At 32.7% G+C, this 12,358-nt stretch overlaps 1 long non-coding RNA gene across 2 annotated transcripts; it reads left to right on the forward strand.

The window, feature by feature from the left end:
* The first annotated feature begins 9,617 nt into the window (after positions 1–9,617).
* Positions 9,618–12,009, forward strand: LOC141724196 (uncharacterized). 2 transcript variants are annotated; one of them, XR_012576535.1, is made up of 3 exons: positions 9,618–9,872; positions 10,188–10,759; positions 11,003–12,009. It is a non-coding gene; the product is annotated as an uncharacterized LOC141724196 (long non-coding RNA). The 2 variants fall into 2 exon arrangements; XR_012576534.1 differs by having other exon boundaries at positions 11,032–12,009.
* Positions 12,010–12,358: the final 349 nt, after the last annotated feature.

Raw genomic sequence — 12,358 nt, forward strand, 5'->3', positions numbered from 1 at the left:
TTCTCATGCACTCTCCCACTGATAAACTATTTAATGAAAGCCTGACTTAACTCTTTGAATGACCCAATAGAGTTCGGAGGCAAATGACTATACCACCTTTGAGCCATACTCGACAGGGTTTGAGGAAAGGCCCGACACTTAATAGCATCATTCACGGGCTACAACAGCAGTGCATTAGATAATGTTCTAACATGATTAGCGGGATCTCCCGTGTCGTCATAAGCTTTTATAGTTGGCATCTTGAACTTCCTTGAGATATGGGTATTCATTATATCTTCAGTGAAGGGCAGAGTAGGATCATCAGGATCTCCAAGGGGTAGAAGATTGCTCGGATCAGCCCTTGGGAAAACAGTACTTCTCTGCACTGGACCATCCAGGTCTATGATAGGAGGAGGATTTCTCCCCCTAGGAGGTACTGGGGGTCTGGTTATTTGGTGCACCTCCAAGTCACGCCTCAGCCTTTGAATCTCAGCCTCGTGAGCCCTAATTCTTTCCTGCACTTCTTGGGGATTCGTCCCTTGGGTTCTTTGAGGGCGTTGGATACCATCAGCCATCAGCTCATTGCCAGCACGTCTCCTTCTTGGGGCTACTTCATCATCGGAAGATTCGGAGTCTCTCTCAGTGTAAGGACTAGAAAATTCTTGATCCTCAGGGATAGGAGCCAAACCTCGTATGTATGGGGGAGAACGCCCTCGTGCTTCACTACGTCTAGCATGTCCACTTCCTCCAACCTCGGGGTAAAGGGGCATACCATAAGGGGGGTTAGTAGTAACAATAGTTGAATATTCGTAACCGATGGGTCGAGAATTCACAGGTGCATGTACTTGTTGAACTTGAGGATTCGTACCTTCAGTAGCCGAGGGAATCGTCCCTTGTGGCTGAGGTTGATCAGTTGCCCCTATCTGGGCTTCTCCTTGCGTGGTTGCATAGGTTGAGTGAGGAGGTACCTCCACAGTTGACGAAATCACTTGGGTTGTCCCCGTTGGTGTTCCTCCTTCAAGGGCTCTAACTGTTCTCCGTGTTCTCGCCATGGTTATTGTTGTGCTCCCCACAGTCGGCGCCGAATGTTATGGATAAAAAACTAAGGTTATTATTTGTTGTATTTATTGATAAGGTTCGGGAGCTCAAGGCCTTTAATGGATGCTCTCGTGTTTCGTAGCTTAACTCTGCCTTAACGAGATGCCTACGTATCTCTGTGAATTAGAGAATAAAGCCAAAAAAACGTAGTTCTGATTTGTGGGTGAGGCCCCTTATATAGATGTTGGTGGTCCTTGAATTGGACTTGGTATAGGAGACTTGGTGATCAAGTCTCTGAATTAGAATGGACTTTGGGGTCCTAAATAGTAGGAAACTGATTTCTTATCCTTCTAGGTCCCTTAGAGGCTAATTTGCAAGGATTTATGTCCTCATTGGGACTCTTTTCAATAGCTGATTTTTCCCTTATTAATTAATTATGAAATTAATTAATATTCAGGGTTTTTGGGCCTTCTTTGTTCCATCAGGCCTGATCTGGTCCATCAGGCCTGATTAGTGTGTTAACCTTTTTGGTCTGAATGTCATACATCTTCTTATTGGGCCTAGCATCCCAAATCATGTATAATTACTGTAATATTTAATTACATAATCAGGATTTATTTATCCCTATCAAATTTGTTTATTCGAATCATTTTGAATTAATAGGAAATATAAGAAATATTTAGAAGTCAATTATATTTAGAATTTATTTAAACAAATTTTTATCTTTTTGTCAAATAAATTAAATCATCTTTATTTTAATATATTAGTGATATAATCAAAATTTCATATCAAACTAATTTTATTTGGTTTGTCATTTCAACAGTCAAGCATAAGTTTGACTAGCACAACAAACTAGTATTTAATCCTGAATTGGTGTTTCAATTATTTTAAAAATATTTTTCAACGATCCAACCATATGGATGTCAATAGATATATATTAGTGATATAACCAAAAGTTCATATCAAAATAATTTTATTTCATTTGCAGTTTTTACGGTCAAACATGAATTTGACTAGTACAACTAATTAGACGTTAATCTTGAATTAATGTTTCGATTATTTCAAAAATATTTTTCCATGATCCAATCATTTGGATGTAAATAGATATATATATTAGTGATATAACTAAAATTTCATATCAAAATAATTTTATTTGGTTTGTCATTTTTACAGTCAAGCATGAGTTTAACTTGTACAACTAACAAGTGTTTATGCCTGAATTGGTGTTTCGATTATTTTAAAAATATTTTTCAACAATTCAACCGTATGGATTTCAGTAGATATATATAGTAGTGATATAACCAAAATTTAATATTAAAATAAATTTATTTGATTTGTCATTTTAACAATCAAGTATTAGTTTTACTAGTATATATATACATATATTGGTGATATAATCAATATTTCAAATTAAATAATTTTATCAAAATATTTAATTTTTTCCAGAAATTTCTAAAATATCACCCAAACAAATAAATGTTGATATTAATATGGTTAGATCATGAAATAATATTTTTTTAAAATTGAAAATATCAGAAATTATGTGCTAGTTTACGACGGAATCCGTCACAATTTATTGGCCGCAAAAAAATTGAGAAAAGTCAAATTTACCGCCAAATTTTTTGGGAAAAAAGTTGAATTTCCATATTTGATAACTTACGACGAATTCTAATATCTGTCGTAAATTAGACGATAAAAATAATTAACTTATGAGAAATGGTCAAATCGTCGGAAATTCAAATTAATTTCATTTTTTTATTCATGTCGTGCAGAATTTTATTAATAAAATAGTAAACTTGCAACGGTTTTGGGTTTCGTCATAAATAACTAAGACGGTTTACTTTTTTCATCGTAAGTTGGGCGCGCATTTTTTTGTCATAAGTTTACCATCGTAAATGCCTATATTTGTTGTAGTGTTTAATAGATACAACATAATAAAACTCACTAAGTTACGGTCATCAAATTAATTAACTCATAATTTACTTTTCATAATAGTAATATCAATATACGTATATTCGTCAACTCTCACGTTATACTATATTCTTAGAGTTCACGTAATTCTAGAAATATATATATAACTACAGCTCTGATACTAAGTCTATGACGCCCCCAAATTCGCCACCTTGTGAATTTTTGTCATCATGGTGCCATCTGTTGAAGCTTGTATTATTAGAACATATTTTGTTATTATGTAAACTACAATGGACTATCACTCCACATATCTGAGAATTGATTTCACTCTCTTACATATTTTACATTATAATAAAGTACTAGTACTAATTGATGTTGATTAATTATAGTCTTGTTATAGCTCCGTTAAAGCTCGTATCTAGCGCAAGATCATCGAAAATCATGCTAACTCCCAACTAATTAAAATATACCTATTTATTACTACTTCAATTTGGAAATTAACATAAAGACAATTAAATTAAAGATAGAAAACTACCTTCTATAAAATACTTCAAATCAATACTCGTCAATGGTTTGATTTCCAGGTAGTGGAGGAGTCACATCGTTCTCGCTTAAAACCCACAACCTTACAAGTTCATTGAACCTGTTGTTGACAAAATTGCCCCATGTCAGAATAAAGAAGATCCGTATTTCATTCCATGTTTCATAAACACGAGAATTTCATAATTGTTTTTAAATTTTAAAATCTTGAGTCGTTACAGATTTTATCTTGTTTAGAAGGCATAACATGGATGACATATCTAATACATACATTCACGCATAATTAATCTAATTAAAGAATATATTATTAACTATTCTATACATACATTCATACATCAATATGTAAAGTGCAGTATGTAAACTTGCTTGGTTATGGCCTTTATTTTATATGATCCTTCCAAGCTAATGAAAGGATCAAGGTCAATCTGTGGTGAAAACTATAAATACAACTACAAGTCTTCATTCTTCTTATCTCGATTGTTGCTTATCCTCTTAAATCATGCCTTCTTGAAGTACCTTACAATAAAACAAACTTAACTAATGTACTTACATAAGAAAACTCGAGATACATTCGAGGTAAAATAGTTACAAGAATAATGAAAATGACATGCAAGTCATATTTATAAAACAAAAACCTTAAACTTGAATCTAAAGGTCTTAAGACCATAACCAGCACCATGCTCGAGTAAACAAATAAAGAACTTGAGAAAAACAAAATATAGCGGGGTTCCGAGGGTGGTAGCCTCGGGCGGGATTTTGGGAATGGCAGGCCCCAGGCGGGGTCTGGGGGTGGCAGACCTCGGCTGGGGTCGAGCTCGAAAAAGATTTTTTTTTGGAAGACCAGTCTTGTATATAAATCTCAATTTCAGAACTAAAGATCATATCTTGACCAACCTCTGCCACTACTGCATCAAATGCAGTTTCAATGGATAATACATAAATCAATCAACGGATAAATCCATCAACGGATAAATCCGTCAACGGATAAAATCATCAACTGATAAATCCATCAACGGATAATCAGTTTTGTACATCAACGAAAGACCGGTCTTGTATATAAATATCAATTTCAATACAACAGATCGTATCTACACCAGTCTCTTCCATTACCGCATCATATGCAGTTTCAGAAGCATGTATCATATACATACTAATCATTCCCTATTTAACGGATCATGTCAATACCCCATCTATCCAATAGTTTAGATCACTATCTATGAACCAGACATCAAACATAACATACAAATCGCATAGTGATCAGTCATGGCAAACTATTACGTGCTAGTATCATTATATACACAAATCACGTGAATATACAGAAAACTCTATCTAACAGTTTGATCAATAATCAACATAACAACATGCATATGAAATCTCACACATAAACGGTATCAACATACATACATAGCAGGTCTGATTCATGTTTAATATATTGAAAAACTGTAAAAAATGTAACCAAATTATACCATTATACACATAGGTCTGATACCATTTTTAGGGATTCAAGCAATAAAATGCACGGGGAAAATAAAAACTTTTGAATCCCTACTGCAGGATCTATGTATAATGACTGGATAATTATGGAGAATACATGGTTACCTTAATAAAGCTTTCCTTCTGATTGTAATGGAAGTTCTGATCTTGATGAACCAACACAGCAACCTTCTTTTCAAAGATCTACTCTCCAAGGTATCCACACGAATGTCCGATCGTCCAATAATCACCGGAGCCGGTACTAGCCAATTTGGTTGCCTCTTTCTCTCTCTCTCTAGACTCTCTAAGATGTAAAGCTTCTAACCCTAAAATATACATCTTAATAAGTATATATAGGGGAGAGAGGATTAAGGCCTAACCCTAAACCTAATGGGCTTCTAAAAAGACCCATTTTGATTTTCTGTTTATATTATTATTAAATTCGAATTCTAATATATACAATTAATCAAGTCTCACTTAATTAATTTAATAATTAAATTCAAATTAATAATAATAAAATATATAAATTTATAATTTAAATAACACACCGTTTTAAACGTTCTTTGTGTGTGAACCTTTAGGTTTTTATTACGTTGGCAATAATGTTATTTTCTAATAAAAAAGTTATAAATAATGAGTGGCATCTAGTAATACATCATTGCTCCCCAAGTAATAATAATAATTGGTTATTCAATTAAACCTTTCGTGAATAATGTATAATGCAATATAATCCCATTAGCCTTATATTATAGATCAAACCTGAGGCATACATTATGTCATCCTCAGTTAAAGTTTAATCTTTCTTTATTTGATCAATGAGTAAACTATTAAACAAATCAGTATTTGAGAACAGCCATGCATTTTATATTCTTACTTAATCAAGAGGCCAATAATATTACTCCTTTATAGGAGGGCTAAATTTTATCTAGATCATTCATATTTCTCATACGATAACTTTCAATAGTACAAAGTATATTAATTCTCGTATAGAAATATTTTAATTTCAGGTCTAAGGACCAATACATCATTATCACTGTGAGATTAACTTATGACACTTTAAACATGTAGTATCTCACAACGGGTCAATCCAGCACCATGCATTTAATACATGTGCATGTGTTTTGACTTTAGTATAACATACCTATGATTAATAAGATGTGATCATCAGTCAACAAACACACTAGTCTCAACATATTTATCATTGTCCCTTAACAATAATACTTGACTAGGGACCTTTAGGAATATCAATACTATTCTCATAATCTCATTTCTAAGTCATGTACTTGGAGATATAGATTTACATATGATATTCCAAGGATATTTATTAATCTAATATTTTATCACAGAAAATAAAGATATATTAAATTACTAAAGAATAATCCATAAAATCATATTTAATAATCCAAATGTTTCATAATATAAACATAATAATGTTATCTATATGGCACACACACTAACAGTAATGCCGCCATATTCGGGGTTAGGAATTTGGGTCGTCGCACAATCCTTCAATCATGTATAACCTGTATTAACTCAATAATCAAATAATTCCATATCACAGACCCCCAATCTCACACACTCACAAGTTATAGCCTTAGAAATATGTACACAAAGTATCATCTATTATTACAACTCATATGTACTTTACATGATCTCAAACAATTATTCATAACCTCTACATGAAGTTATAATAATTATGACTGATATCTTATACCTATCTGAATACTCTGGCCCACCTGACATAAAACTGCAAGGGATTCTCCACACGACTGCAAGCGACTAAGTCCCACACCGATATACTGGTTATTTGTTGTGTTGTGACATTTAAAAGAAAGCAATAGTGTGCAATGATGCTCAGCCATATTGTACAAAACAGTTGGAAAATAACTGTTAAAATAATATTTCGTCGTATAGTATGATGATTTGGATAACTTGGTGGTATACACCTTTTTCTCTTTAAATCAAATTAGATATTATATATATATATATATATATCAAAATTACCTTAACATGCTCTCGATAGTATTATATACTCTGGAGAATCAATCTCTTGTTGTGATACACCTCTTTTCAAAATAATATTTTCGATTGACTTATTAGTCTCCAAATACCTTAATAGTAAACCCAGCACCTAGGCTTGGGTTACAGTATTGCATCTCAATTCTCATCTATAACCTTTTCTTCTAGTAGAAGAGCGACTTCCTTACTCCCGGTTATCACCTGGCCGTATACGGGCTATGTGTCCCATTCTCGGTATACACACACTTCGTAGGTCCTTGAGTACACATGGTAGTGTCTCATACGGTACTGGTAGTCTCCCCAGTACACGAAGTACTAGATCTCTACCCCTCCCTTATCTTGGAATAATTCTATCATATCCCAAGAACTTGTACTCCTCAAGTGCCCAAAGCATTTAGCTTATTGATAGGCACAACTCATGTTGCTAGTGTGTATATATATATATACTTCCGAGAATTTTTGGAGGAAGTACTAAGATGATGTGAGTTGACCGTTGACAATAGATAAGTATTTAAAAAGGAATTTTCTTTGACATTATAGTCAAAATAATTGATATATATTAAAATAGTATTTTTCGAATTTCGAATAATACAAAAATGATTTTCTGAAACTCAGAAAATAATTTGAAATAAGATTTATAAATTTTAAACCATATAAAAATCATTAATTAAATATTTAATAATTAATTAATATTTATTAAAATAATTAACCTCAACAATTCTACTTTAAAATGAATATTTGAATTAATATTCCCCGACTGATTTACGTTTAGGTAAATAAATTAAATCTTTAAGTAAATGTTAAATATTTAGAATTTATAAATAAGTATTCGTCTGAGAATACTTCTTCTTTTAATTAGATATATAAAATATTAATCATCATTTAAATAAATAAAATAAGTTGCAGGAATATGATCTTTGGAAATCATATTAATAAATGTTCGAGGCACTTAATGCTTCGTGAGGGAACATCGAGTCCCTCAGAATAAAATTGGTACGAACTTTTAATCATTCAAAACATCTCCGGGATGATTCCCGGTTTTATACTTTGTAAAGCTGACCGACTCTCGGTCTTTATAATTTTACATCACGCTCTACTATAGCGTTAAAATATTCTACGATATATTCATCGTAATCTCAATCATTATTTATACGTAAAAACTCATATTATACTATCATGAAAAACATGACATTTACAAAAACCGTAAAACATTCTTCACAACATTACATAGAATAGGGTTTGTAAACTTTCTTGGAGTCCAAGATATATTTTCTGACTTCCTCCCGTTTTGGGGTTTGTAATCAACAAATATCATAATCTTAATCAGTATTCCTAATCCCATCACCGACGTATATTTTGAATAAGTAGAATACTTCATAATTTTTAATATTTGACCGACTCGAAATAAGTATCAATCCTTGGTCGAAACGGAAAGTCAAAATGGTCTTCTAGAGTTTACTTTACCGAATGTTACTATTACGCGACTCACACTCTAGCATTTTTAGTAAATCGAAAAATTAATATTTTAATACGAAACCATCTCGAGGGTATTCTTGAGTGTTTTTAATATTTAACATAAAATTTTTATTTTGATAAAATGAATTCAAATCGGTGAAAAGCTTTTTAAAATTTCGGTGAACTATAGAGTTTTACTATTCATACCGCTTTCCCTAAAACGTTGATTTCTCTCATACCGTTTTCCCCCAAACTCATTTTTTATTTCCCACTTTTTCCAAAATATCTTCCCCTTTCCTCTTTATTCACTCCCTGCATCTCTCTCTCAAATCACCACTGCAACTTTCTCTCTCAATCCTGGCTTCATCTTAAACACCCTAACTCTCTTTCTCAAATCTCGACTTCATCTCCCTCATCTCTCCTCTATTTCTCTCCTTTTTCGATACCCCCTCTCCAAAACCATAATTTAGACCCTGGACCTAATTAAGCTCCAGATCGAGCTCTTAATATAATCTCTCTTACCATCTATTTCTCTTTTATATTTCGTCTCTCACTCACCGTCTCAATCTCCCTCTCCCATCTCTCTATCAACCCATCTCAAACCCTAATTAATCTCATCCTCACTGTTTCACAATTTTAAGCCACATAACCTAATTAAGTACGAGGCCAACGTGAAATAATTTTTTTGGTTCGATTTGTATAAAATCGATTGGTGAAAGGTTGGATTCAGGCCTTGCTCAAAGCAATTGAGGATAGTTTGATGAAAAGGAAATAATAGTTCTTCCCTTACTTTTTTTTATTTATAAAATATTTAAATCTTGTGCAATTTGTTACATATAATCACCTTAATTATGTCCATTACTACAAATTTTAACTTAGGATACATCACTTATATAGTGCTTTTTTTTATGTGTTATACAAGTGAGTTACTTGCAGAACGTTTTCACAAAAAACGCTATGTAAGTTATTATAAGAAAAATTAAAAAATTAATAAATAATTAGAAAAAATACTAGCAAAGCGCTTATTAGTATAAACGCTATATAAGTTTGAACTTCAATAACGTTTAACAAAACGCTATGTAAGTTAGTGTATTTTAAGTAATTAATTAATTGTTTTTTATTTATTCTTGCACAACAGTAGCGCTTTTGGAAGCGTAGTCTTGGTGAATAGACATTTTATTTTTAATATGATTGTACTTTGTTTCATTTTTACCAAGAACATCTCATTTTCTCTTCGTCAACACTACATCGACCAACCAGTTGAAAAAATCATGAAACTTCTGGGTCAATTGGTGAATGGATTTATTGAACTTCTATGCTCCAAAATTCATCTCTCTGCAAAATTCGCAAGCAGGTTGCTCTTGGTCTCTGGGTCTTCTCGGATAAAATCGAATTGGGGCTTCACAGCAAATCCTTACTCATCGAGCAAATCGAGTACTCTGGCTTCAAATCGATTTGTGAGTTTTCATGGCTCAATTCATTATGATCATTGAAATCGATTTGTTAATGCTAGGGTTTCTAATTCTGAAATTATGGCCTAAAAATAAAATAAATTTTCAGATGCTCAATTAGGGTAAATTGGATACACTAGGGTTCTTTTTCACTTTGTTAAAAAATCAAGGTAAATATGAAAAGTTTAAAAATATTTTAAAGATGTTAATCCCATCACTGTAACACTGTTCCAGATTATAAGTGATTCTTTTTTTAATGATGACTATTTTACCTGGATGATCATGATAAAAATCTTGTATCTTTATTACATTACTTGCCAGAAACATTGTGTGAGATACAATCCTGAAGATCATGTTATATTACCATCAGCTTCAGCTTCTTAAGGGGTGGATTCTTAAGGGAGGAATGCTTATTATTCTCTTTAGCTAATGGAAAGGAATTTGATTCTCTTTTTAACTTTCTGGATGAGTTATCTGACTTGTCCAGGTTCAGGACACTCGAGCTAAATATGCAGTCCTGTGTGCTCTCTCATCCTGCAGACATGAGTAAGGTTTTTTCAGGTTCTAGGATCAAAAAGCTATTTGATGATGTTGCTAGCTTTGTAAAACAGTTAGTTCCTTCAAATCAACTCTATAATATAGAGCAGAAAAGTTTACTAAGGAGTTCTTGCTGGAAGGGTCTTTCTTTATATTTGAATGGAACTACTACTGACAGAGAAGGTTATGTTTCTTATGTGATAAACTGCATCAAGGTGCTGTCTTGTTCAACATCGTCCAGTTTATATTCAGCAACAAGTACAGTAGTTGGTCAAGATCATTTGCTAGAGGAGTGGACTGTGGCAATTAGATGCTTAGCATAGGCTCGACATGCTTGCTTGGTTGATTTTCTTAAGGTTTACATTATCACTCCCAACTTTTATCTTTTTTAAGTTCAGAGATCGTGTGTTCATATATTGTTGTTTCCATTGGGGGTATAAATTTGCGCCCCTGCATAATTCTTACTTGGATCGTGTCACTTATTAGAAACTTAAAGATTCTTGAGGGTTTTGGCAGTTAGTTTTGGTCGCTATTTTTTTTTTGCTAAATTTTTCGTCGCTATTGTTATTTCTTAGCTTTTGAGTTTTTGGCTGTTCTAGTAACATTAACATCCGGAGATACTCTGCAGCTCTCAGATGTGGAGTTCAGACCTGGAAATATATACTGCCTAGAATCAAAGAAAAAAATTCAAGCTACATGCAGGCTAGTGGGGACTGGTTCCATTCCATTGACACATATTGGAAGCCTAAAAGCATCCATGCTGAACACTAGATCACAAGGTAAGAAAATTGTAACAAGTTTACCATGATAATGGAAAACTCTCTATAGATGCATGACAGTCTAAGAAAATTTATAATGCCTATTTAAGCTGCTGAGGATAGAGTAAATGCCATTACTTTATATAAATATATCTGAATTCTGCAAATATTTGGGAGGTGCTGGTAGAAGTTGCAGCCACTCTACAACATGCTGATGGAAGCACTAAAAGACAGCGGGTTCTTGATGCTGCTGAAATTAGCTGTATGCTTTTTTGGCTTTGTTAATATATGAATAGTATATATAATGTTTGATCAATATTTCTCTCCTCGCACGATTATAAGTTCTAAAAAATTCTTAACAATGTGAATAAATATTGTACACAGAATGATATTAATTTGACCACTGTTTCTATTATTCAGTTTCCAATCTAGATCATTTGGGTTATTCTACTGTTCAATTATAAACACGCACTTCTAAATCTTCCGTTATATGTTCATTCTTATTGATTCACATGCAGAAGTCTCACCAAAGTTATTGTTGATTGAACATCTGAATATCCTAATGTTGACAAGATCACATAGAAGAAAACTGGATGTTATGGATGAGTTTATAGGTGAGAAATCAGTGACGCTAAGAAACAAAATAGATGGGAGGATAAAGAGGAACCCAAGATGCAGGACGTAGGTGATCTGCTGAACCTGGATGTAGATGTCAAAAACAAAGAACAAGCAAATATATTGGTTTAACACTGTTTGATGTAAGAATATGTATAATTGTTAGGATTCACAAGAATGTGATGTAAGGCTATATTTTACTTTTGGCTTCGTATAACAATTATGTTGATGTAGTAATTTCTAATGGATTGATATTTAGTTCAGTATTTTGTTTCTTGCAAGTTCTTTTTCTATGGGCATTAATGGTCTCTTTCTTATGTATTTGTGAATTTTAAAAATATAGTAAAGTAAAAAAAAAAAGAGGCATAAAATAATTTTTTAAAAAAAATTCAAATTTGAACTTGGATAGGGCATGAAAAAGAGCTATGTAACATGTATATGGATAATTAAATAGAACTTGCATAGCGTTTTAGAATGTGCTAAAGGAGACACTTGACTTGCAAAACACTTAGTTACATAGCACTTGCGAAAACGTTATCTAAGTATATCACTTGCATAGCGCCAAAAAAAAGTGCAAATATA

Source organism: Apium graveolens, chromosome 5, assembly GCF_009905375.1.
Source record: "Apium graveolens cultivar Ventura chromosome 5, ASM990537v1, whole genome shotgun sequence".
Taxonomy (NCBI): domain Eukaryota; kingdom Viridiplantae; phylum Streptophyta; class Magnoliopsida; order Apiales; family Apiaceae; genus Apium; species Apium graveolens.